The sequence below is a fragment of the Halichoerus grypus genome, chromosome X (genome assembly GCF_964656455.1).
Source record: "Halichoerus grypus chromosome X, mHalGry1.hap1.1, whole genome shotgun sequence".
Taxonomy (NCBI): Eukaryota; Metazoa; Chordata; class Mammalia; order Carnivora; family Phocidae; genus Halichoerus; species Halichoerus grypus.
Genome location: NC_135727.1, coordinates 37705996 through 37731205, shown reverse-complemented (window position 1 = coordinate 37731205; position 25210 = coordinate 37705996). Strand labels below are relative to the sequence as shown.

The 25210-nt window shown below is 47.8% G+C and overlaps 1 protein-coding gene across 2 annotated transcripts in view; it reads left to right on the top strand.

Annotated features, from left to right (window-relative positions):
* The window catches only part of PAK3 (p21 (RAC1) activated kinase 3), a 252951-nt gene that overhangs the window by 482 nt on the left and 227259 nt on the right, over positions 1–25210 (top strand). The gene's annotated exons all lie outside the window — the stretch shown is intronic.

Genomic DNA, 25210 nt, shown 5'->3' with positions numbered 1-25210 from the left:
CGTGGATGGGGGCGGGGAGAGATGGATGGAGCCGATCCAGCGGGGCACCTGGGTGCATGGGGCTTTGTTACATACAACAAAAACCAGTCCGCACCAGCTTCCAGTTCCAGGCTAGGCTGCAGTCTGCGGGCGGTGTGGGGTGTGGGCCAGGCACACTGGGGAAGTGAGAGAATGCGAGGGGGCACTCCCTGTGTGTGTGACTGGGCACACAGGAATGCGGTGGCGTGTGTCGGGTGGGGGGGAGATGGTGCGGGTTTTGTGTGGGGTGCAGTGAGTATGAGTTGGAGTGTGGGGTGTCGTGTGTGTGCGCGCGCGCGCCATGGGGTTGGGTTACTCCTGGCATTACATGTCCTTGGGTATCATCCCATGCCAAGCCAGATTGCAGTAACACGCAGGCGGATCAGGTCCAACCTGTTCTGCCCACACTGGAAGGGTAATGATGGTTTCAAAGTGATGGAAATCCCCCCAGCTTGGGGCTGTTGCTTAGGACATTCTGCTTGTGGAATTTCCAGCCAGGTTGACCAAGTCCTACTGGACATGATTATTGTTCCCCCAAAGACGCCCAACTTTCTTAGCAGGTTTCCCTCTCTCAGCCAAAGCTCTTACAGTGATCCCTGCAGTGCCTCCCCCCACACCCCTTTAATTAGTGGATGCTCATGTCGTCTTTGCTGCAGTGATGTTACTTTTGAGCCAGGATGTAGCTGTATGTTTGGAGAAAAATAAACATACTAGATGCACCTATGTATTAGTAGTGAATTGGGTTAGAGGGTTTTTTTATTCTCCTGGAACTGTAAGATGTGAATTGGTATGGTGGTGGTGGTTTTTTTTTTTTTTTATCAAAGAAAGAAGAAATCAACAAACATGAACAAAACTGCTAGATCTTCTCTTGCACTGCTAGACCTTCTCTTGTACATTTTATTTGAGGCTTTAAGAAAGCATTATTTGTCAGGGGCCAAAAATGTACAGTTAAGGGTAGTGATTGTTCAGTCAAACAACCAACATTTATTAAACACCTGCTATGTGCCAGTGGTAATGCTAGGTATTGGAAGTATATAAATGAATAAATGAATAAATGAATAAAACATCATCTCAGTTCTCAGGGACTGCACAGTCCGGGAGACAAGATTGAGTGTGTAAGCAGATGATTACAGTAGAGTATGACAAGAGATAGGCAAGGTACTGTGAGAGCACAGAGGAGGGGTGCCTAGCTGGGGGTGGGAGGTATGATCAGGAGAGGCTTTGGGGCGCCTGGGTGGCTCAGTCAGTTAAGCGTCCAACTCTTGATTTCGGCTCAGGTCATGATCTCAGGGTCAGGCTCCACGCTCAGCAGGGAGACTGCTTGAGATTCTCTTTCTCCCTCTGCCCCTCCCCCCACTCCCATGTGGACACGCGTGCTCTCTTTCTTTCAATAAAATCTTTTAAGAAAGAAAAAAGAAAGGGAGGAAGGAAGGAAGGAAGGACGGACAGGCTTCATGGGGGAAGTGACATTTGAGTGAGTCTTGAAGAATTAATTCACCAGGTGGCCAAGTTGAAGGACTGGCATATATAAAGGCAGAGGGGTCATGGTTAAGTAAGACAGCAGGGAGTCCTCAGAAGTATTACTATCACAAACTCAGAATGAGTCTACCTGGACTGGGATGGTGATTTTTTTTTTTTTTTTAAAGATTTTAATTATTTATTTGACAGAGAGAGACACAGCGAGAGAGGGAACACAAGCAGGGGGAGTGGGAGAGGGAGAAGCAGGCTTCCCGCGGAGCAGGGAGCCCGATGCGGGGCTCGATCCCAGGACCCGGGATCATGACCTGAGCCGAAGGCAGACGCTTAACGACTGAGCCACCCAGGCGCCACCTGGGATGGTGATTAATGGTGAATCCAAAAGGAGCCAGTATCTTATCTATGATAAAGATCAGCACATGTCCCCATCTTAAGAAAGGTCCAGCTCATTTAAAAATATTAGTGTTTTGCTTTAAGCAAATCTGCTATGTATTTACAAGGCAAATGACCTAGATGGACAGTATTCACATTGCAGAATGTGTTGCTTTACAAAGGCTTCATAATCAGATCATCTTAAATATTAGTGCCCCTCTGACCTTTACAGTGAAGATTTTTACCCCAAATGCAATTTACACAGAATTTTTTGTGTAGCCAATAGATGGATAAAGAAAGATACACCCGCGTTGCATTTACTTTGTGCACAAAAAGTTACCAATGTCAGTGCAGGCACTTTCCCTCGTGGTGTGGGTGTTTAATAAATACTGACTACTGAAAGCATGGAAATGGTAGTAATAAATATGAAATCCATTGTCCGTTATCTTTTGTCATTTGGATTGTATGTAAAATGCAAATTAACCAGGACAGGGTCTTCAGGGACTTTTACATTTTAGATACTGTTAGTTGTGTCACTGGTAATTAATAATAGCCCAAGATTTCTGTCCTGTATGTTAGGTGCATAGTCAGGAATGGCTGTGTGAGGACTGACTCTAAGACGCCTGCGGTTAAGCCCGAATAGGGGTGCACATTCTGAGTCTCCCGTTTTTTTGTGTTGGGGCCAGTTGCACGGGCTGATAAATGGCACTGGAAACGAACCTAAGGGATGAATGATTTCTGCTGGAAGTGCCTGGTGGGCACAAAATAACGCTAGTTAAGAGTGGGCTCTGAGGGCTTGGACCAGCATCCTGAGCATCTCCTCCCTGAAATGAAGACCAAAAATAGCCCTGGGTTCTGTTTGAAAGGAATGCCAGCAGAAGCGGTTGAGCTTGAATTGACTTCCCCCACCCCCAGCCTGGCCAGTGCCCCGAGGCAGAGGAAATGATAGCCCGGGGTCATTTGGGCACATCAAGGTCCTTTGCTCATTGGCTGTCAGTAGCAGAAAGTATCAGGCAGCATCTCTAAGGCACATTCCCCCACAGCTTGGGCTGGAAAGGAATGGATACGTCTGCTGTGTCTATACTCAGGTAAGTCTAGTGGCTGGGCCAAGAGCTTGCCAGTGTGGGTGACGAAGAAGCCTAGTTCCACCGGACGCTAGTAGGTGTTACACACTCACATCCAGACACACACAGAGTTTTGTGGTCAAGTTAAATTTGGGAAATTCTTGCTTAAGCAAAAACAGGTTTGTTTATTTCAGGGCTTCTGAAAGCCTTTACCAGGCTAATGTATACGGTGACTCGCCAGGAGCAGAGAATCTGCAGCCTTTCCCAGGTGTATTTGCCCACAGAACCCGCTGTTCCGACAGGCATTTGGCCAGACTGCTATTGAGAATATTGGCTGGGCAGTGCCAGGCAAGAGCCTTTCCCTTGGAGTTCACAGGCTGTCGGTATCTTGCTGGGTAACTTGGACGCCTCGCTTCACCCTCTGGGCCTTCCTTCCCCCATGCGCCAAATGAGGCTGATAATAATCATTGTTCTCACCGTCTGTGATGTTGTGATGACAACTAAGATAATATCTCTGCAAGTATTTTGAGCTCTTTAGAAGAAAGGCTCTATATAAACTCGAGGTTATTATGAAAGGGAAGTGCAGAATTAAGGCAATTATCCTGATAATTCAGGCCCAAATCCTGTTTTTCTGCCGCACTGTTGGGCAGACTGCCTCAGTTCTCTGCTCGGCTTTGACTGCGAAGACCTATCCTCATTCAACCTTGGGTGACTCAGTTCTTTGCGCTTACTTCCTTCCACTTCCTGAAGATTCCAGTGTGGCCTCTAATTTCCTGGGCCAGAGGTATCATCAGTAGGGCCGTAAGAAAAATCCCACCAATTTGAACACACCCTGCTGACCAGAGAACCCTGGAGGTGGAAATTAAGTTGAGTTGGAAAGTTGCTTTTATCCTTCAGACTCATTCTCCTGCAGAAGTAGTTCCGGAGGGCCATCTTGGCCGCAGCCACTGTAGGGTTCATGTTCAGTGGACCCTGTGCCCGGCCCGTGTAGTCAATAGGAAGGCATGGCCATCTTTAAGGAAATTTAAAGGCCGAAGAAAAAGCACTCGTGTGACTATTGACCCTCTCCGATTCCCTGGGCTCTTCATTAATTCCCTCAACCTCTCTTCTTTACAAGCCACCTTGAAGGAAGAGTGCCTTTCTTGAGAATTAACAGCTAATAACCATTGCCAGCTGGCTCGGGGGTAGAGACTGACGGGGAGGCCTTAGATTTACCCATTCCACCGTGCACCTTACGCGCAACCGGCCACTCCCCGCATGAAAGCAACAAGCTTCAGTTACAGCAGGGAGGGTTTAGGTCAGCCATGAGAGCAGACGCTGTGACTTGAAGACTGCGCTACTGGACCTCGAGAGCGAAGTCCTCCTCTGTTCTGGAAAGTTTGGCAGAGATACCTGTCCAGTAGGGGAGATTCACAATGGTGGCACCGCAAGTGCCTTTCCAAGTTCATCTGGTGCAAAGCGTCTGTTTCGGCTGAGCAAAATGCCAGAGAAGTGCAGTGCGTTCACTAGGATCCACAGCTATCACGTGACACAACAGTCATCATTCTAGAACTCAGATCTGCTGCTTCCTAATGCTCTTTCCGCTCGACCCAGCCATCTTCTTGTGTACTTCAGGGGGGTGTGGGTTGGTTCTTCAGTGGGACCTGGAGGTCATGTCCAGGCCCGAGTTGTGTGGGCTCTCGTGTGGCACCTTTAGCGGAGAGACAGGTTTCTAGTGGAGCCTGAAAAGGCCATGCTTCCCCTCTCTCTTTCTCTTCCTCTTGAGTGTCCCGTTGTCTGATTCACCCAGCCACTCTGGAAACCTCAGGACTGGGTATTCTGCTTCGATACTCAGTGGATGATTCAATCACCAAGTCCTTCTTCCTTGGTGATGATTCATTTTTTTTCCTCCTTGGAAGTTTGATGAATGCTACTGATGAACTCCCCCCAAAAAGGGCATGGAATTTGAGGGTCGTGTAGGTGCGGGGCTCCAACTCTGCCGGCTGTTGGTGTCAGTACACAGCGTAGGGCCACTTGTAGACGCTCCCTAAATACGAAAAATTCCCAGAGTTGGAATTGTCAACCTTAACTTGGGGGGGAGGGAGGGATTGGAAATACCGGGATGAGCCTTGTGCCAAATAGACCGGGGGAGTGGAAGTTAGTGTGGAATCTCTTTAGGATGAAATAATGGGATTGGATTCAGTTCCTGAGGTAAAAACAGAAAAGGAATTGAAATGAACAAGCCATGTCCCCTTCTCCCAACCTTATGAAAAACATGCAGGGGGCAAAGGAGGCAGGGCAGGAAAAATGGCGGGAGATGTGAAAAGACAGGAGAGGAAGGTCCCTCTAGAAAGTGTGTCAGTTTCACCCTAATAGCATGAAAGGAAACTCTCCTAAAAGAATGGGGGCATCCCTTTCACTTCTTTCCGGTGTTTCTTAACTTCTAAGTAGCAACAAGCCCATGGCTTGGGTATTAGAAATTATCTTAGATGCAGGAACACCATGTCCTTGAAGAGGACATTTTTAGAGGCTGGGAGATTGTGGGGGAGTGGCACAGCTTGCCTTCTTGTTTCAAAAAAGCATTTTTATGATTAAAATAATACACGCGTATACTTGTAAAAATAGCAGTCTGAAGTAGAATGTTCTGGGCCTCTCCATCATCCGATCCCTGCCCTGTTCACCATTTGGTATGTATCATTCTGTGCATGTTTTTATGAATATTCCTATACGTATTCCTGTGCATAAAATAACAAAGGATGCGACCAGTGCTCTGAATACTGTTCTCCCAACATGCTTTTCATGGAACTCTGTGTCTGGACGTCTTTTCCTGCCAGTAAACCTAGAGCTGTCTCATTCTTTTTAAGAGCTGCGTAGTACTCTAACTTCTATGGTTGGGACATAATGTCTCTAATCCAGCTTTCACTGATGAATTTTTATAGTATTTCTCATTTTTAAAAAGAATTACTAAATATTGGGGCAGCCGACTTCCTTTGACCTGCACCCCTGCATACTCTTGCAAGGGTTTTTGTAAAATAAATGGCCAGTCGTGAAACTCTGGTTCAAAGACTTTGGTCTGCACGTCCTTGATTTTAACAGAGCCCTGTCCAAATTGCCCTGCAAGAAGGTTATAGCGACTTACCTTCCCACCACCAATGGCCATTTCTCTAGCTAGGCTCTTCCTCACCAATTTCAGATACTCTTGATCTTTAGTCTTTGATAATGTGATAGCTGAAAACAGTCCCCATTTTCTTTGCTTTTTTTTTTTTTTTTGAGTACCAGAGAGGTTGAACACCTTTTCGGCTGTTTATTGGCCTATTTTTCTATTCAGTTGTTCTTTCTCATCTTGACAACTGCCATCTCTTTACATATATCAGACAGCAGCTAACATTTCCTCTGTTGTAAGTATATTAAGCAGTTTATTGTTTACTTTTTTGCTTCGATTTTAAAGTGTCTTTCAGTTGTATAGAAATGTTTCAAACTTGAAAATTCCTAATTGGCACTCTGTTCTTTTATGAAAACTCAAACAAGGCCACAGTGAATATCCTTGGACTCTATATCATGTGCATTGGGCTCATTATTTCCTTAAGATAAATTCCGAGGACTGGCTTTTTTCAGGTAATTTTTTTTCCCTAGATCTTGCCAAATTGTTCTCTGAAGTGTTCTTTTCTTCTTCTTCTTCTTCTTTTCTTCTTCTTTTCTTCTTCTTCTTCTTCTTCTTCTTCTTCCTTTTTTTACCAGTTTACATTCCAACCACAGAGTATAAAAGTATACTTTGCTCCTCCTCTTGATGCCTTCCAATAATTGAGATTTCGGCTCTTAAATCAAGTGCTAGGCAGGAATTCATATTGGACACCAGGAAAGGTTTGGAGCAGAAATCCCTAACTTCACGCAAAACACATGTAATACATGCTTCACCTTCAATTATTTAAGCAAACAGGCTTTTTAATTCATTTCCAACTAGAACTGTGTCAAACGCATTTTCCTAACATCAAGTCTCTCTAAATTCACTGTGAAATGAATGACCATTTAGGGTCATTTCTGTTGGCAGCAGCTGCAGCAACGGACAATGGCAAATTGACATTAGAGATCTACCTTGTAAGACACTCGGGAAAAAAGGTACTGCCGCATCTTCGCCGACCTCTGAGGTCAGCTAGATTGGTTCCAGAATTTTCCAGAGGCTGAGTGCTGAGTAGGAGTCAGCTTCTATCCAACTTGACTTCCTGCAAAGAGGACAAGTTTGAGGCCCTCCCATGAGAAGTTATTCTCACAGAAATAAACAGTGATGTCACCCTCTGCAAAGGGAATGGTGGCAAACGGGGACAGGTGTAGCTTCTCCCCTCACTCTGCGGCCACTTGCTTCATCTTCTTGCCTCTCCTTCCTGCCCACGTCCAGATTCGGCCCCGGGGAATTGGCTGTCTGCTCTAGGCCACAGGTAGGGTCTGCGGATTAGGAGAAGATGGAAGTCATGGGGGTCGGTTGTGTGGTTTGAGAACTCTCTTTTGTCTTTAGCGTGATGGTAGCAACCTTAAAATTCCTTGAGGGGTGGCAGAGCAGTGTGAGACACGCAAACAGATGGTGACGATGGTGGCCCATTTTACAGATGGTGAAGACACAGCTGGAGAGGAGACCACGCTCTCAGAGTTGGACATTGCTGGGAAAGGCTCCTGACCTACCCCCAGCACTCGCTAGCTAAAAATCTGGCACCTGGTCTCCCCTAGGAATGGACCTTGGTGCCTTTGAGGTGCTGCTTCCCCATTGGATAGCTTTAAGAATGCCCTTTGTCCTTACCCATCGTTCCCTTTACCTAGCGTGGTACATACACAGCCCAGCGCTGGGATCCTTTTGAGTTGTCAGAAGATGGGGGGGTATGGTACCCAAGGAATCATTTGGATTATTTGAACTATTGACATTTATGATTTGTGGTTTCCCACTTACCTTAAAATCTTGGTATTTGGCAAATGGCTTTAGATCCTATCTAATAGTTGTTGGGGTTTTTTTTTTCTTTCTTTTAAAGGTTTGGAGTAGCGTAAGGAGAGTTCACAGGGGAACTCATGGCCAGACAATATAATTGTTCATCTTTGCAGCCTTGAGAAAGACATGCTTTTGGTTGTTAAGCTCACGAGTGTCCCATCTTAAAGCTAGGTTGTCTCCTCTTCGGTGCTGAATGATTCAAAACTAAAGCATTATAGCCACAAATATGGTCTCTGCACCTAAATCCTGTGTCCTGTTTCTCCTTATGAATGGTCATAAGGGGAAAGGTCAGGTTTTCTTTTCTTTTTCAAACTATGTTTGATGCTTTCAGTAGAACTCGGGATCATCGTATTTTGTTTTTACTGAATTATTCCCCAAAGGTAGCATTGCTTTTGAACTCCGATTAGAACCAGGAGGAACATCCGTCTACGTACTTAAACTTCCAGGAAAAATCTTGCTGAGAGGCAAAGATAGTCGGTAAATGGAGCTTACAGTGAATGGGGAGGCAGAAGACCCAGGTTCCGATTCTGGTTTTGGTACGAATTAGCTGTGTGACCTTGAACAAGTGTTTAAATGTCTCTGGGCCTCGGGTTCTTCACATATACAATGAGGACATAGTCAGGAATCACAGATCTATCCTGTAGTGCCTTCCATTTAAATAAAGCATGTTCATCTCTGAAGTCAGAGCGTGCTTTTGTGACAGAATCACTTGGGGGCACATTAAAAGCTGGAGTCCTCACCTCAACCCACTGAATCTACAACTCCAGGAGGGGACCCAGGAATTCTTATGCCTTAACCAGCTTCTTAGGTGATTCAAAGAAGGCGGGAGCCCCCTCCTATGGTAACTTTCAGGAGGCAAGAGCCCTTCCTTGGGCTTTCTGGCCTGAGGGAATAAAAACCATTTTCCTAAGTGAGAAAGTCCTGGCCTCCCAGTAGCTCTGGCTTAGAAACCCGTGACACCAGGGGTCCCTGGCTGGCTCCGTCGGTAGAGCGTGTGACTCTTGATCTCGGAGTTGTGAATTCAAGCCCCACGTTGGGTGTAGAGATCACTTAAAAAAAAAAAACTTAAAAAAAAAGAAAATTAAGGAAGAAACCTATGACATAAGACTGCATTCGAGGAGGCTGGTTTTTGACCTAGGTCACTGGGGCTGGTTTCTGCCTAGATAAGTGGAGAGCAGAATGTTCTTTTGAATAAGAGAAGGCCTGGATGAACAGACTGACCAGCTCTTCAGTCATGAGCATATTTCAGGCCCTTTGGCACAAAGTCTTCAGTAGCAGCATTTCTGAGAAAGGACAAAGTAGTTTCCAGAACTCAGACCCTTTCTGCCCAAGCTCTCCCTCGAATCCCATTTGATGGTTCCACCCCTCCTTTGACTTTTAAAAACTTTTATTTCTCTTCCCTTCCTCAAACCCCTAGCATGGCAGTGGGTTCCCGCACTTGATGGGATTTCAACACCCCAGCTTTTTAGGCCCTAACCTCCCCCCAACTCTCACCGTACCCCTCAGCCCTCCCTTCGTCATAGCACTGATTTTAGAGGCACGGCCTCAGTGCCCTCCTGCTCTCTAAATGCCCACAGGAAAGGAGTTATCAGCATCAACGTACACCCATTTACCCCACTTACATTCTTGTGGCTCACCCTTCAGCCCTTCATTTCATTGCAGGGGAATTTGGAGCCAGAGAGATGCTTCTCCAAGGCAAACTTTCAGAGACAGCAAGTCTTCCTTTTTATATATAGCTGCCATTTATTGAGACTCAGAGCCTCCAAGTGACTTGCACACCGAGTTCATTTGGCTGGTGAGTAGTGCAGCGGGTCTGGCTGCCTGGTCCTGGGGCCTGAATGGTTAAACGGAATATTCTGCTACGAAGCGTTCCCCCGCGGTAATAAGGCGGTTATGCCAAAGGCAAGTGTGTGCAGCAATAGATTTTCTTGGCTGTGAAGCCTGAGCCCTGAAGAGTCTGAATAACTTCAAACACCAGGAAAGAGAGGCGAGTTCATTTTAATGGCAGAGTGATGTGGCCAGGGTCATTATGTATCGTTGGAAGGCTGGGGCCAGGAAATGGGTTTTGCTGTTGGCGCACGGGTAACTGCATTGAGACAGAAATTCCCGAGACCCTGCGAGTTTTGTTAGTTTCACCGATGGCAGAGCCAGGAAACCTACCGGTTATTTTTCTCCTCCTAATCCTGTCAGGAAGCCGGCATCAAGGCTAGAGGGGACCAGAGGTCAGGAGGGAGTTCCGGGATGCTCTCAGCTAATGGGGGTCTGGATAAGGGGAGAGAGCCAGGGGGAGGGCCCAGAATAGGCTTGGGTTCTTGCATTTTCAGCTCACCTGAGTCCTTCTTGCCTGATCGTCATTATCAAACTTGTGGCATAGAGCAAGGGGTATTTGGCAGCCACCAATTCAGACTCAATGGACTAGGATTGATGGGTCTCAAACTCATGAGCACAACACATCCAGGCACAGAGATTTCCAGAATATGCCCACGGGTCGGAGTCTCTCCTCAAACCCTAAGCTAATGCCCCATTTGAAGAAGCCCAACTTTTCACACTGACTGGAGTGCATGCACTGAACACTGCTGCACAAAAACAAAAATTTTTCCACTCTTTCTTGGCTCTTTCCTGGCAAGGTCTTGTATTGGCTGTAATTCCTCTAAAAAGGTCTTTTGAGTTTGAGCCCTCAGATGAAGACTTCCACCCATTTTCCACAGAGTCTGTTCTCTTTATTGTTATTCCCAGTCACGAGAGTCAGTAGGCCTCAAGGTCTTATGAGGCCCCAGGTCTCCCATATGCAATGATCCTGATTCTCCCTTGTCCGTGGAGAGAGTCGAGCAAAAACAAATGGGCCAAGCTATGCGCTTGCGGTTGTCTTCAGGTTTTCCCTGGCCGAAGAGCTGTTTTGGAGAAAAAGAGAAGGCAGTGTAAGGTTAAGCTGCAATCAGTTGCCCAAGTCCAAATCCCGGCCCTATCTCCTGGCTGTGTGATCTCAGAAAGTTTCTTAACCAACCTAACTGCCTTTAACTCTGTAAAATGGAAAGAGTAATAATTTGTACCCACTCATGGAGTTCAGGGAAGGAATCAAAGTGATCATGTAGGTCAAGGGTCTGCCCCAGAATTCGTGCTCAATAAATGGCAGCTTAATTTTTTAAGGTCTTCTTCATTTATTTGAAAGACAGGGAGAGAGCACAAGCGGGGGGAGGGGCAGAGGGAGAGGCAGAAGCAGGCTCCCCGCTGAGCAGGGAGCCCAATGTGGGACTCGATCCCAGGACCTGGGATCATGACTTGAGCCCAAGTCAGAGGCTTAACGGACTGAGCCATCCAGGCGCCCCAACAGCTCATTTTTTCTTTTAATTATTAGGAGTGCACATAGCCCTGTGGAGGGGTGTGGGTCCAAGCACTTTGGACAAGTCACTGACCCTCGCTAAACTTTAGTCTCTTCACCTGTAAAATGGAGATAAAAGAGTAGGTACTTATTAGGGTTTTTTTTTCCCCCCTTCGGGAATAAACAAGATAATTCCCGCAAAGTTCTCAGCACAGTGCCTGGTACATAGAAGTGCTCGAAAGGGATTGTTACTGTCAGCCAGTTGCCAACCTCAGTGACCCTTGTAGGCCCTTTGGTCCCTGGCTTCTCAGTGTCTGGGCCACCCTGGGCCTCACTCCCACCCCAGCAGAGGTTGCTGATGATTGTGTGGTATGCGTTGTTTGGGACAAGCAGAGGACAGGGCCTTTTTGCGTGGGGACCTCCTGAGGCTGACAGGGCTTCCTGCAACAGCACCCCCACAGTGTCCCATTGGCCTTCTGGACAGCAGCTGATTCCCAGGCCCGGAAACGGTTCACAAAGTAACAACAACGGGGATGAGACCTGCTGGGCAACTCCCACAGGAGCCCAGGGAGCACAAAGTTCTGTTGGTTGCCCTTCCCTCGCCTTCCCTGGCATTCCTCCAAGACAACAGGCCGGAGAGCCCAGGCGTCTCCTCCCCAAGTAATTCATCAAGTATGGCAACCAGATGCTACCATAGTGACAGTTCCTACCTGATCAATAGAGCTGGGAATTGGGCCCTGGCGACAGGGCCTGCCTTGAGGGGGGCCACCTCCCAGGGCATCACCTGCCTCAGCCTGGTGACCAAGCAACCTGTCCCGCCCCCCTCCCAATTGGCTGTGTACTAGTCTCTGAGCCTTTCTCTCTAAATGAATCCCCACCTCTGGGGCCCCCGGAGTGACCATTTCAGGCATGCGCTGCCTTCAGCGGATTTCCCAATGTCTGTGCCTTAGTTCAGCCTTTGTTACTCCTTCCCCGAACCATTTGGTATTATTGCTGCCGCCATCCGTGCTATTGATAACAGCAGTAATAGCTCACGTTTATTGGGTGCTGATTATGTGCTGGGCATTTCCGTGTATTATCTCATTTAATAGTGACAATGATCCCGTGGGAGCGTAGGTACTATTATTAGTCCCATTTTATAGAGGAGGAGTAATAACAGCTAACATTCAGTGAGCGCTTACCGTGCGCTGGGCACTAAGCTAAGGACCTGCCAGGTAGTTCCCGTTTTAATCCTCGCGATAACCTTATGAGGCCGGCACCACTGTCGTTCCTAGATGTCTCTGTCGACTCGAGTAGGAAGGGTCGAGATGGGAAGCGGGACCCCTACAGAATATTTGGAAGGGTTTGTATGACCCAGAAGGACCGGTGATGTATGTTGAGGACAAGTCCTTCCTCACCACCCCTTCCCCTTGCTCAATCCCAATCCTGTGGGGCCCTTGGCTGAGGCTGGAGATGAGAGGAGGAGGGCCACGCCACCCCTAACTGCTTGCAGCCGAGGAGGAGTAGTGCCTTCTGCCCACCCCGGGCTGTTTTGGGGGATCCATGGGACCAGGTTAGGGTAGTGGCATGGTGGAAAGTGCCAAATCAAGGTCCCGCTGCTTAGCCTAGAGTCTCAGACTTTTTACTTATGACTAGGGAGGACTCTAACATACATTTCTGATAGTATTTCTTTCACACAGATCCCATACTCTGGTCGTACCTGTCCCATCCCCAGAACGTACCTTGTGCACGAATACCCATTTCCAGGGCTTTGCTCAGGGTATCCTCCTGCTAGTTCTTCTCCAGAAAGCCTTCTCAGACCACCTCACTTCCTTATGCCTTTATTCTTTCATCCTTTCAGCCCAAGGACACATACTGAGCATCTATTTTTTTTAAAGATATATTTATTTGAGAGAGAGAGAGAGAGAGTGCAGTGGGGAGGGGCAGAGGGAGAGGGAGAGAGAATCCCAAGCGGACTCTGCGCTGAGCACGGAGCCCGACATGGGGCTCAATCTTACGACCCTGAGATCACGACCTGAACCGAAACCAAGAGCCGGATGCTCAACCACCTGAGCCACCCGGACACCCCTTGAGCATCTATTACATGTCAGATGTTGTGCTAGGCATTTAGAACATGGTTATAAACAAAACAGACCTATGCCCTGCCCTCACAAAGCTCACAGTCTACAGGAGGAGACGGACATTACACCAATAAACCCAGGCACATATAATTATAAATTGTAGTAACTGCTGTGCAAGGAAACAACAGGGCAGTAGGAGAGACCTTGACGAGAGAGACTTGATTTAGATGGGCGGGGAATCAAGAAAGGCCTTTCTGGGGGAAGTGACATCCAAGCTGAGACCCGTTAGATGAATAAATATTAACACAAAGTGTTCTGCTTGCACAGACACCCTGAGGTGGGTGCTCGCCATCTTCAAGAGACTGAAAGAGACGAGTGAGCCGGGGAGAAAGTGGCGCTCAGTGAGGTCAGAGGCCATGCAGGGCCTGGCAGGCCTCGGGAACGAGTTCTGTGTGTATGCTGAGTGCAGTGGGGAGTCACTGACGTGTTTAAGTGAGGGATCAAAATAATCTAATTTATACTTTATTTATTTTTTAAGATTTTAATTCATTTGACAGAGAGACACAGCGAGATAGGGAACACAAGCAGGGGGAGCGGGAGAGGGAGAAGCAGGCTTCCCGCGGAGCAGGGAGCCTGAAGCAGGGCTCAATCCCAGGACCCTGGGATCATGACCTGAGCCGAAGGCAGCTGCTTAACGACTGAGCCACCCAGGCGCCCCTAGTTTATACTTTTAAAATAGCACTCTGACTGTTACAAGAAATTGGACTGGAGAGTGGCAATGAGAGAGAGAGAGAGAGAGAGAGAGAGGCAAGCTAGGAGGCCAGGAGAGGAGGCCAGGCAAAGAGATCGCTGGTGGCCTGGACTAGGGGGGTAGCAGTGGCCATGGAGAAAAATGAGCAGATTTGGGATCCATTTTGCAGCTAGAGCCCAAAGGACTTGCTAAGGCACTGGGTATGGGGGGCTGAGGGGCGGGAGCAATCGAGGAAGACTTCCGTGTGTCTGGCTTGAGTGAGATGTCTGGCAGTACCGCCGAGGGACGTGGGCGGGGGGGGGGTGTCTCCTGAAGCAGGCTCCGAGCCCAGCTCAGCCCTCCCGTGCCACGTGTTCATCTCTAATGCGCTTTCAGCATGGATCCTATACTCCTTTGTTTTGATGATAGTTAACACGAGTGTATTTGTTGTCTCCCTAGGTAGGCTTTAAACTCTTTGACAACACTGGCCATGTCTTACTCATGTCTGTATTCCCCAAAGCATCCAAGCCACGAAGTATTGAAGACTGACTGATGGATCAATTAAGGGAAGGAACACCTTCCACTTTCAACTTTATTCTTCTTGCTAAGGCATCAGACGTAACTCTGGATTAAGCTCTTTTTAAAAAAAAATATGACATACTCTCGAAGAGATAGGTGCTTTGATACAGACTTTGAGCCACATTCAGTCATTAATCACCTTTTGAGCAATTGCTGCCGTGTCAGCAGGATACACCAGGCACTCCTAACCTTGGTCCCCGGAGCATCCTTCAGTAGTGTGGTAAAGGCTCTGTGTTCGCAGAAGAACGGCCTCATGGGTGTGTGGAGGCTAGCTCAGGATGGCAAAGGGGAAGACGGGAAGTGGCCTAAAAGCCTCAGTTGTTCAGGCAGGGGTGGGCCTTCGTGGCTTTCAGCATGTGGCATCTGAAAACACAGACTGGGCGTGCCTGGGTGGCTCAGTCTGTGAAGCGTCTGCCTTCGGCTCAGGTCATGATCCCGGGGTCCTGGGATCGAGCCCCGCATCGGGCTCCCTGCTCAACGGGAAGCCTGCTTCTCCCTCTCCCACTCCCCCTGCATGTGTTCCCTCTCTCGCTCTCTGTCAAATAAATAAATAAAATCTTAAAAAAAAAAAAATGAAAACACAGGCCATGGCTAGCATGTTATGGAACCTTAGATTCAGTCACAAAATAGACAAAATATAGCTGGTGACCACGTCCAAACGAGACAAAACTAAAAGGAGGTGTCCCTACTGCCGTTTTTTTAATGGGATTCTTTCAGTTCCACAGAGAGCTGTCCGATCCTGCAGTGCTGAGGTAGGAGCCCAGGACTCTGAATTTTTACAAGCATCCTGGGAAATGCTGGTACAGGTGACCCACGGATCACCTGCACTTTAGGATGTCCTGGCTTCAGAGATCAGCCCTGGAACGAAATCATATACAGCTTGCTCCTTGGGTACGACCCAGCCCAGCCTTGCTCCCTTCTCAGGGGAAAGTCCAGAATTATTCTCAGGTACCCAAGGAACTTCGCACACAGTTGTAGATATGCACGGACGCCCAGATGAGTCCCTAAAAAAGAGATGTAGCAGTCCCCACCAGCAGAGTGGGAAGGGCGAGGAGAGTCCATAACCTTCCAGCAGCACTTGGGAGCTGACTGGCACTAGAGGTCCATTTTAGGGAAGGCCTCAAGGGGGCGCTGTGTGATGACTTAGTCTGCAGAGGCAGCACCCTGCCCAGTACCCTTTAACTTCTGAGGTTGCTTTTCAAAGAGGAACTGAGTTGGGTTGTACCAGTTCGTTCTGTAGTGTGGATACTAACCCTTTATTGGATATGTCATTTGCAAATATCTTCTCCCATTCAGTGGGTTGCCTTTTAGTTTTGTCGGTTGTTTCTTTCGCTTCGCAGAAGCTTTTTATTTTGATGAAGTCCCAATAGTTTCTTTTTGCTTTTGCTTCTCTTACCTCAGGAGACATAGCTGGAAAAATGTTGCTACGGCCGATGTCCGAGAAATGACTGCCTGTGCGCTCTTCTGGGGTTTTGATGGTTTCCGGTCTCACATTTAGGTCTTTAGTCCATTTTGAGTTTATTTTTGTGTATGGTGTAAGAAAGTGGTCCAGTTTCATTCTTTTGCATGTAGCTGTCCAGTTTTCCCAATACCATGTGTTGAAGACACTTTCTTTTTCCCATTGGATATTCATTCATCCTTGTCGAAGATTAATTGACCATATAATTGTGGGTATATTTCTGAGTTTTCTAATGTGTTCTATTAATGTGTGTCTATTTTTGTGCCAGTATGATACTGTTTTGATCACTGCAACTTTGAAATATAACTCGAAGTCTTTGGGGTTAGTTGGGCTTTAGCCCGTCCTCTAGCACCCAGCCAGGGGTGTTGAAGGGGGTGGGTATGGATTTAGCATCACGGTGGAATTAAGGGTCCTGAACAATTCCCTGTCTCCAGGTTGACCCCGTAAGGGACCCGATCCTGGTCTAGCCAGCCCAGTTGCCTACCTAACCAAAGCTTGCTCTGCATCCATCCCCAGTAGTCTGGACAGCCTGGAAACCACTCTCTCCCAAGTGTCCAGGGAGTTAATTCTAAGCAGCTCCATTGTCACTGCTCACCACCCCCCCCCATAATATCTTGTGGGAGAGCATTATAGGTAGAGATAACAGCAAGTGCAAATGTCCTGGGGCAGGCATGTGCCTGGCGGGAAGGAGGGCCTTATGGATGGAGCTGAGTTAGTGAGGGGAGAGGAGTGGATGAGGTCAGGGAGGCAACACGGAACCAGGTCTTACTGGGCCTTGTAGGAGATTGTAAGGACTCTGGGTCCTACTCTGAATGAAATGGTGTGCCACTAGAGGGGAGGGTCTGTCTAGAGAACGGGATCGAGTCTGATTTCTGTTTGAATTTTCCTTGGTCTCACTTATCTTCATTCACCTTCATCTCTACTCCACTTTGGTCCCCTGTCCCTATTGCCAACCCCTCTATTTTGTCATTGCCCCAAACTGCTTCACCTCTGAAATTGTAAACTCGGGTATTGTGATAACAAGAGCTTGTACACCCAGCTTCTTCATTCTAAGTATACTTTCTCTTTCACCTCATCTCAATCTCTCATTCCTTGACTCTGTTTAGGCCTTCATGGATATCAGTCCTTCTGGTTTCTCTTCCTCCCCTCTCTCTCTTAAACTGCTGGTTTCTTGCCTGGTTATTCTTCTACTACAGTAGTTCAGCAAAGTCCAAACTATAGACAGTTCAGTGGATCTGAGTCCTGGCTGCACATTAGAATCACCAGGGACACTTTAAAATCTGTGGATGCCTGGTTTCATTGGTGTGGGATGGGGCCCACATCATGTAGGTATTTTTAAAGCCCCTTCAGTAATTCTAAGGAGCAGCCAAATAGAGGCCTCCTGGATGAATCCAGCATCTTCCTCTTCCCTTTCTGTATTTTACCAGCTGGGCAGGAATCTTAGTTGCTCCATTTACACTGCTTAGAAATCTTACACAGTGACCTTAGTGAGTGAGCTCCATCTCACATTCCTCTCAGGGCTTAAATCAAACTTCATCGCCCTCCCCCCGCCTCCAACCCCACTTCTGTCCCTGTCTCTCTTAGAACATGGCTTCATTTTCCATTCCATAGAGAAAACGGAGACGTCCGGGGCCTCATCCTTCTTCCCTGCTACCTCAAACCTCGATGTCTGTGTGTCCATTTTTAAAAAATTTTATTTATTTATTTGACAGAGAGAGCGTGAGCACAAGCAGGAGGAGCAGCAGAGGGAGAGGGAGAAGCAGACTCCCCGCGGAGCAGGGAGCCCGATGCGGGGCTCGATCCCAGGACCCTGGGATCATGACCCGAGCCGAAGGCAGACGCTTAACCGACTGAGCCACCCGGGCGCCCCTGTGTGTCCATTTTTATTCTAATCTCTCCTTTGCCTCTTCCAAAACTTTCCTCTATTTGTGGCTCTTCAACATCTTACTTTATCATTGGCTCCCTTCAAACTGTCTGCAGTCGCTTTTATCTTTAAAAACCTTCTCTTCTGGGCGCCTTGGTGGCTCAGTTGGTTAAACTTCTGCCTTTGGCTCAGGTCGTGATCCCAGGTTCCTGGGATCGAGCCCCACATTGGCTTCCTGCTCCACGGGGAGCCTGCTTCTCTCTCTGCCTCTGCCTCTCTCTCTCTCATGAATAAACAAATAAAATCTTTAAAAAAATACAAAACCTTCTCTTCAACCTTATATCCTCCCTCTCTAGCTACTGCCCTATGTCCCCTCTTCCCTTCACAGCCGAGTGTCTTTTTTAAAAAGATTTATTTATGTATTTTAGAAAGAGAGAGAGAGAGCACGAGCACAAGGGGCAGAGGGAGAGGGAGAGAGAATCTCAAGCAGACTTGGTGCTGAGCGCGGAGCCCGACGTGGGGCTCGATCTCATGACCCTGAGATCATGACCTGAGCAGAAACCAGGAGTTGGATGCTTAATCGACTGTGCCACCCAGGCGCCCCCATAGTCAAGCTTCTTTAAAAAATGAGTCTCCTTAGCCTGTCTCCATTCCCTCCTCTTCCATTCACTTCCGCAGTCTACTGGAATCTGGTTTCTGCTCTCATAGTTCTCTCTGGGACATCTTTTGCCTTGGACACCAGTGATTTCCCAGCTGACAGATCTAATGAAAATTTCTCAGTCTTTTAACTTCATTGGTGTTTCTGAGCCATTAATTTATACTGCTTGCCTTCCTGAAAATTTGTTCTCCAGTGGATTCCATGACACTCTTCTTTCTTGACTTACCTCCTACTTTTGTTTGGCTGCTTCTTGAGCTTTTCTTCCTTTATCCCAGACCTAAAACGTTAAGCATCCCCAGGAATCTTTCTCTCTCTCTTCTTCCTACTTCACATCTTTTTTTCTTGGACATTTTATCCATGCCTGTGACTTCACCAATCACCTACTTGTTTATAGCTCCCAGGTAGAGAATACCCCCACCCCAACTCTCTTTTCCCGAGTCCTAGATTTGTTTACAAAACTGCCTGTGGGCTGTCTCGGCCTAGAAATTCCACTCAGCGTGTCCAAAACTGAACGTGACCTTTTATATACTCTGATTCCACTAAGTCCAAAACCTGAGTCATCCAAGATTCCTCCTTTGTGTCCCCCACTTTCCTCAACTGCCAGTTCCTTCCCAAGTCTCTCTCCAGAGCGCCCCTTATCTGTTTGTTCCTTTGCATCCTCTAGATGCTCACCAGCTCTCTTCTCTGTGGACCACAGCACGATCTTCGTAACTGGAGTGCCTGGCTCTGTAGCCACCTCCTTTAAGCCATCTTCTGAACCTGAATAATCTTTCCACCACATGAAACTTGCCATGTGACTTCCCTGCTCAGATGCCTTTAATGATTCTCAGGGACTGACTTAGCGCAGATTGTTTTCAGGGTCTATTTCATGGATCCTTAGGTGTGTTCTGGAGTGAAGGTGAGGGGCAGTGGGCTGACTGGACTACGCATCGGGGCCAAACTCCTCAATTTAACTAGGGTAGTTGGGCTTTGTGTCTGTTTATCATCCTGGGTGTCTGAGGACATTCTCCATTGGAGTGAAAATTCTGAAGCCAGACGAAATATCTGAATGCCATTGACCTTTGTCTTCGCAACACACTCTAATAAGGTCACTGTTTATCAGGAATAGAAGAGCATTTCTTACATCAAGAAGAGGGGGAAGCTTCAGAGAGCTTGTGTTTGGGAACTATGTCCCCCCCAGATGGGTACATTTGGTTGCCAGGGCCCAGACTGAGGGCCCTCACAATCTGATGTGACTTTCTGGGAGCATTCTAAGGCCCTTCCTCTTTCCTTTGGGGTTGCTTGTCCCTGTCATAGACATGGAGATCGAAGAACTTCGCCTAAAGAACACCCATGGCCTTGATGAAAGCATCATCCCGGGTCAGCCTCAAATACCAAGCTATCCACTGTCCGTGACTTGCATTGTTTTCTCTATTTGACATATCTTTAATAGCCTTCCAAGTGATTAAAGAGTCTTCTTGAGAGCGGCAGAATAGTCCACTGAATCGAAGATTGTTACATATTCTGGTCCCTTTCTTGGAACTGGGAGGACCTTATGAGGCCCTGACCAGCCCATAGATTTTTCATCTGCATTCGGGAAAGGTGAAAATGCACGCTCTCACTTACAAAAACTGAATTTTGACATTAACAGATCTGGTGGTTCTGAGTCCCAGGCTGTAAAATAGTCTTAATTTGTCCAGTTTAGAGGATGTTCATGGGTGAGTCATCTGTAGCCATGCTCTGGCTTGGCCTGACCCTCCAGTGTCATCTCTCCCTAAGCAACCATTCTTGTCAAAACTGCTAGTAAAGTAAGAGCACTGAACTGGGACTCAGGTTTTAATGCTGACTGTGTGTGACCTTGGGCAAGTCACTGAACAATCCTCATCTGAATAAGGAGGGTGTTGGACTAGATCTCTAGGATCTCCTTCAGCTCTGCTACCCTGAGTCTTCAATGCTGAGAAATCATGGGTGTGGAAATGCTTTGAAAAGTTCAAAGTGCGATATAGATGTGGGGTGTTATTAATTAAACCTACTGCTTTCAGTTCCCATAGCAGCAAAAGGAGGAGAGGATGCCTGGGTGGCTCAGTCGGTTAAGCGTCTGCCTTTGGCTCGGGTTATGGTCTCAGGGTCCTGGGATCGAATCCCGCATCATCGGGCTCCCTGCTCAGCGGGAAGCCTGCTTCTCCCTGTCCCTCTGCTCCTCCCCATGCTCGTGCTCTTTCTCTCTCTCAAATAAATAAATAAATAAAATCTTTTTTTCCAAAAGGAGAAGTAGAGGGGCCTTCCTGATTCCAGTATGACTGGGCAAGTCAACACCTGAATCATCTAAATTGGCAGGCTAGCGTTGTTTACCAGGGAGCAAAATAACAATAAGGGCTATTATTTCTTGAGATGCGCCCATATGCCAGCAGCCTGCTAGTGACTTCCATTAACATTTGTTATTCAGCTTCACAGTACACCTATCATTATCATTATTTTTGCCATTTCACAGATGGGGAAACTGAGCCTCGTGGAGGTTAAGGGACTTGGTTGAGGTCATACAGCTAGGGACTGAGGGGAGCTAACATCTGAGCCGTTAGTTTCTGATTCAACCGCGCGAGGGGGCCTTGTTTTGTAGCCCAGTACTTCTCCAACTTTAATGTGCAGATGAGTTACCAGATTTTGCTAAAGTCAGACTGCTGATTCATAGGTCTGGGGTAGGGCCTGAGCTTCTGCATTTCTTTTCTTTTTAATTTTACTTATTTATTTTAGAGAGAGAGAGAGCAGGAGCACGGAGGAGAGGCAGAGGGAGAGGGAGAAGCAGACTCCCCACTGAGAAGGGAGCCTGGATGCGGGGCTCCATCCCAGGACCCCAGGATCATGACAGGAGCCACTTAACCAACTGAGCCACCCAGGCGCCCCCTAGCTTCTGCATTTCTAACAGGCTCCCTGATGCTGAAGTAGCAGGTCCACGGACCCCACACTTTAGGCGGCAATGGGCTCGGAGCCTTTCTATAGGAATCCCCTGGTCTACATTTGCCCCTGGAGCAGGGCCACACGGGCTGTGCCCTGCACAACTCCAAGGGACACCGTTTGCATTACGCTCTCTGTATAGCCTGCCTCCTGGGACTTGTGTTCTGTGGGCCCCCCCGGACCCCCCCACCCCCAGAATGAGAACTTGGTGAATAGCGAGTCGATCTACGCACTCCTCTTCTACCTGGGCCAAGTCTGAAGAAAGGAGAGTGCACTTTCTCCCACAAATGAAAAATTGATCGGTGCGGTTGAGAAAAGAAATGCAAAGCCCGTCTGCTCACAATGAGGGTGGCCCATTTGGTGTTCGAGGCAAGATAGGGAGGGGGGAGAAAACGAAGCTGGCTGGCTGGCTGGCTGGCTGGCTGGCTGGCTGGCGTGGCCAGCTCCATTCTTATGCTAACAAAGCCCTGATTCCAGGCTGCAGCTGCTGCCCCGGCAGAGGCTCGGGCCATTCAGAGCAGCTTGCTCTCCGAGTGCCAGACCCCCAGAACAGGTGCGGCCCCACTGGTTATTTTGGACAGCCCTCACCGTCCAGACAGGGAGCTGATTATCACTGCGAATCAGGGATTACTGCTCATTTACCAGCTTCTCCTGAACAAAGGGGCCGGCCTCGAGACAGCTGTCTCTTCTGGCCAGAGTGAGGCCGTGACTTGCCCTGAAGGCCATGGGGGCCTCAGGGAGGTGACATTGAAGTGGAAATGGGACAGAGGAAAATCAGATCCAGGTAGCAGTTCTTTTGGGATGGGTCAAAATGTCTGAGAGTCAGAGAGCTGGGGGCTTAAGCCCACTGTCCCCAGGCGAGAGATCAAAAGCTATTGAGCTATCCCCCAAGTTCCCCTCCTCTGATTGGGGCGGCTGCTGCCTTGAACCCTCTGTCTGAGGTCTGCTGCAGTGGCCAAGGGCCCAGGAAGGCCAGCTGGCTATCAGGGGGCCCCTTCCTCCTCTGCTCAGCCTCAGCACCAGGCTTTGGGAACAAGGGCATCCGCATCTATTCACAGAAAGGCAGGAGACCTTAGGGCACTGTGGTTAAGAAGCCCAGCTCCAGGGGCTGCCTGGGTGGCTCGGTCGGTTAAGCATCTGCCTGTGGCTCGGGTCATGATCTAGGGGTCCTGGGATCAAGCCCCGCATCTGGCTTTCTGCTCAGTGGGGAGTCTTCTTTGCCCTCTCTCTCTCATAAACAAATAAAATATTGAAAAAAAAAAAGAAGCCCAGCTTCAGAGTGACGCAGCCTGAGCTCCGGCCACCACTTGCTTTCTCCAAGCTTTGGTTTTGTCGCCTCTCATAGAAGAATAACAATAATACCTCCACCGGGGCAGGGGGCGGGCTACCGTAAGGATTAATTATTAATAATGCTGGCTCACACTGACACACGTGCTGCGGACGAGGCACTCTTCTCAGCCCTTCACATGCTGGGATTCGTGAAATCCTCAATACAACTCTATGCGATCGGTACTCTTATCCCCATTTTATAGACGGGGGACCCAAAGAGCCAAAGGGGTAAGGCACTTGCCCAAGGTCACTCAGCTCAGAAGTGGCAGAGCTGAGAATTGAGCCCAGAGGGCTGCTCCAGAGGCCACCACCTCTTAAGCACTGTGCTTTATTTCCCTGCACAAACTCCCATTAGTAGAGTGGTGAGCACGGAGCCCGGCGCACGGAAATCCTTGGTAAGTGAGGGCGGTTATGGTTCACTAACCTGATGTAGGCTCACTGTTTCAATGAATGGCTAAATGCACATGACCTAAAAAAAGGGATATATTTTTCTAATTTGGAGAGTGGGTTTCCACAGCCGAAGTCTCCAGAATGGAAAGAATGGTGGTCTTTGTTGGCCTCCGGGCTCCAGATCCATTCACTAGCACACAAAGGAGGGTAGGACAATTCCTTTTGCCACTTGGCTCAGCAGACCAGTTTTAATGCCCAGAGGAGCTTTGTCTCTCTACCCACCAAACCTCCTCTTCAGTCTATACCTTCCTCAGACCCATTGCTTCCCTCTCAAACATCTATCCCTGTCAATTTGGTTCATGTCGAATGTCAAAGAAAGACAGAGAGGAGGAGGGAGAGAGGGAAGGAAGAAGAGAAAGAGAGAGACACAGAGAGAGAGGGAAAGAGAAAGAGAAATCAGAGAGACTCCCTCTGAAAAAATGAGAAGGAAAAAATATAGGACCAACGGGCCCATTCAAATCGAATCTTCAATAGCTGTTTTGTAAGGTTCATTGACAAGAAACTTGTCCATAATATAAGATTAAGTGAGAAAAGCAATGTGACAAAATCTATCAAGGTGACGCCATTTTGGAGTGTGTGTGCCAGTATACAAATCTAGAAAAAAGACCGGAAGGAAACATACCAAAATGTTAAATGGTAATTATCTGGAGGTGGTGAAGTTGCAGATTGTTTCTTTAAAATTTTTTTTTTGTAATTTCATCAGAATTCTAAAATATGAATAACTTCTGTAATTAAATCAAGTTCTAAGAAACAGAACAAAGTAGGTACAGGATCTGTCTGTAGGGTCCGTGTCCCGGGTGGATACTGCTCCCAAGAGTGCCCCATCCTAGACAGCAGTGACTCTGTCCTATGCGTGCCGCACACTCCCTGTGTACCAAGGAAAGCTAGAACACTCAGGAGCGTCTCGCAGAGCTTTGAGGCACATGCCCAGTTCTCAGCCAGCTCCGGGAGTGTCTGGCCTTCCTGCTCAGACAGGTAGGTAGAAGCAGAGAGCCCTGACCTGTAATGTGCCTATTTAAGACACCCTGTGTCCTGACTGGTTCAAGAAACCCACGGTACTGTTAGCATCCCAAAGGCTTGCCCTATGGGGCAAAACCTGGAACAGGGCTAGGGGGACAAAAGCAAACAGATCAGGGACTAATGAGTAAGAAAGTTCAGAGGTGATAACGGAAGGGTGGAGACCTAGTGTTCTTCCTTAAGCTGAAGCGTTCTTCTGCACGCTTGTGCTATTTGGGGGCATGGCTGTGTTGGAAATGGGTAAAAAAAAGTTCAGGCAGGCATAGGGTAGGGGACAAACTCAAATACCTTGAGGGCCAGGCTTGTGGCATAAATGACCACAAGGACCTGGGTGGGGGGGACTGTGATGGCTGGAGAGAGCAATTGCCAAGTAAAAAAGCAGAGGGAACCCTGGGAATATGGGCCCTGGGTTTCCATGTCTTAGGACTTGGCAAGAGAAGATAGAAATCCAGATATTTACATAAAATCTCTCAACTTTTTTTTTTTAATGCCATGACACCACAGGCCAAAATGCTTATGAAAGCCACAACTTTTTAGATTGTTTATTTTTAGATCATTACAGATTCCCAGGAAGTTGTAAAGATGTTACGGAGGGATCCCGCGTATCCCTCACCCAGTTTTCCACAATGGTTACATCTTACTGAACCATTGTACAATATCAAACCAGGAAGCGGACATTGACATAATGTGTGGGCGCAGCTCTGTGACAGTTTATCACATGTGTGGGTTTATATATTCAACACCACAGTCAGATGCAGAAATAGTCATCACCGTGAAGATCTCAGTCCTGCTACCCCAGAACAGTCACACAGACGTTCCTCTCCCCACCATCCCTAACCCCTGGCAACTACTAATCTATTCTCCATTTCTATAATTTTATCATTTCAAGTATGTTATATAAATGGAATAATATAATATGAAACCTTTTTTTTT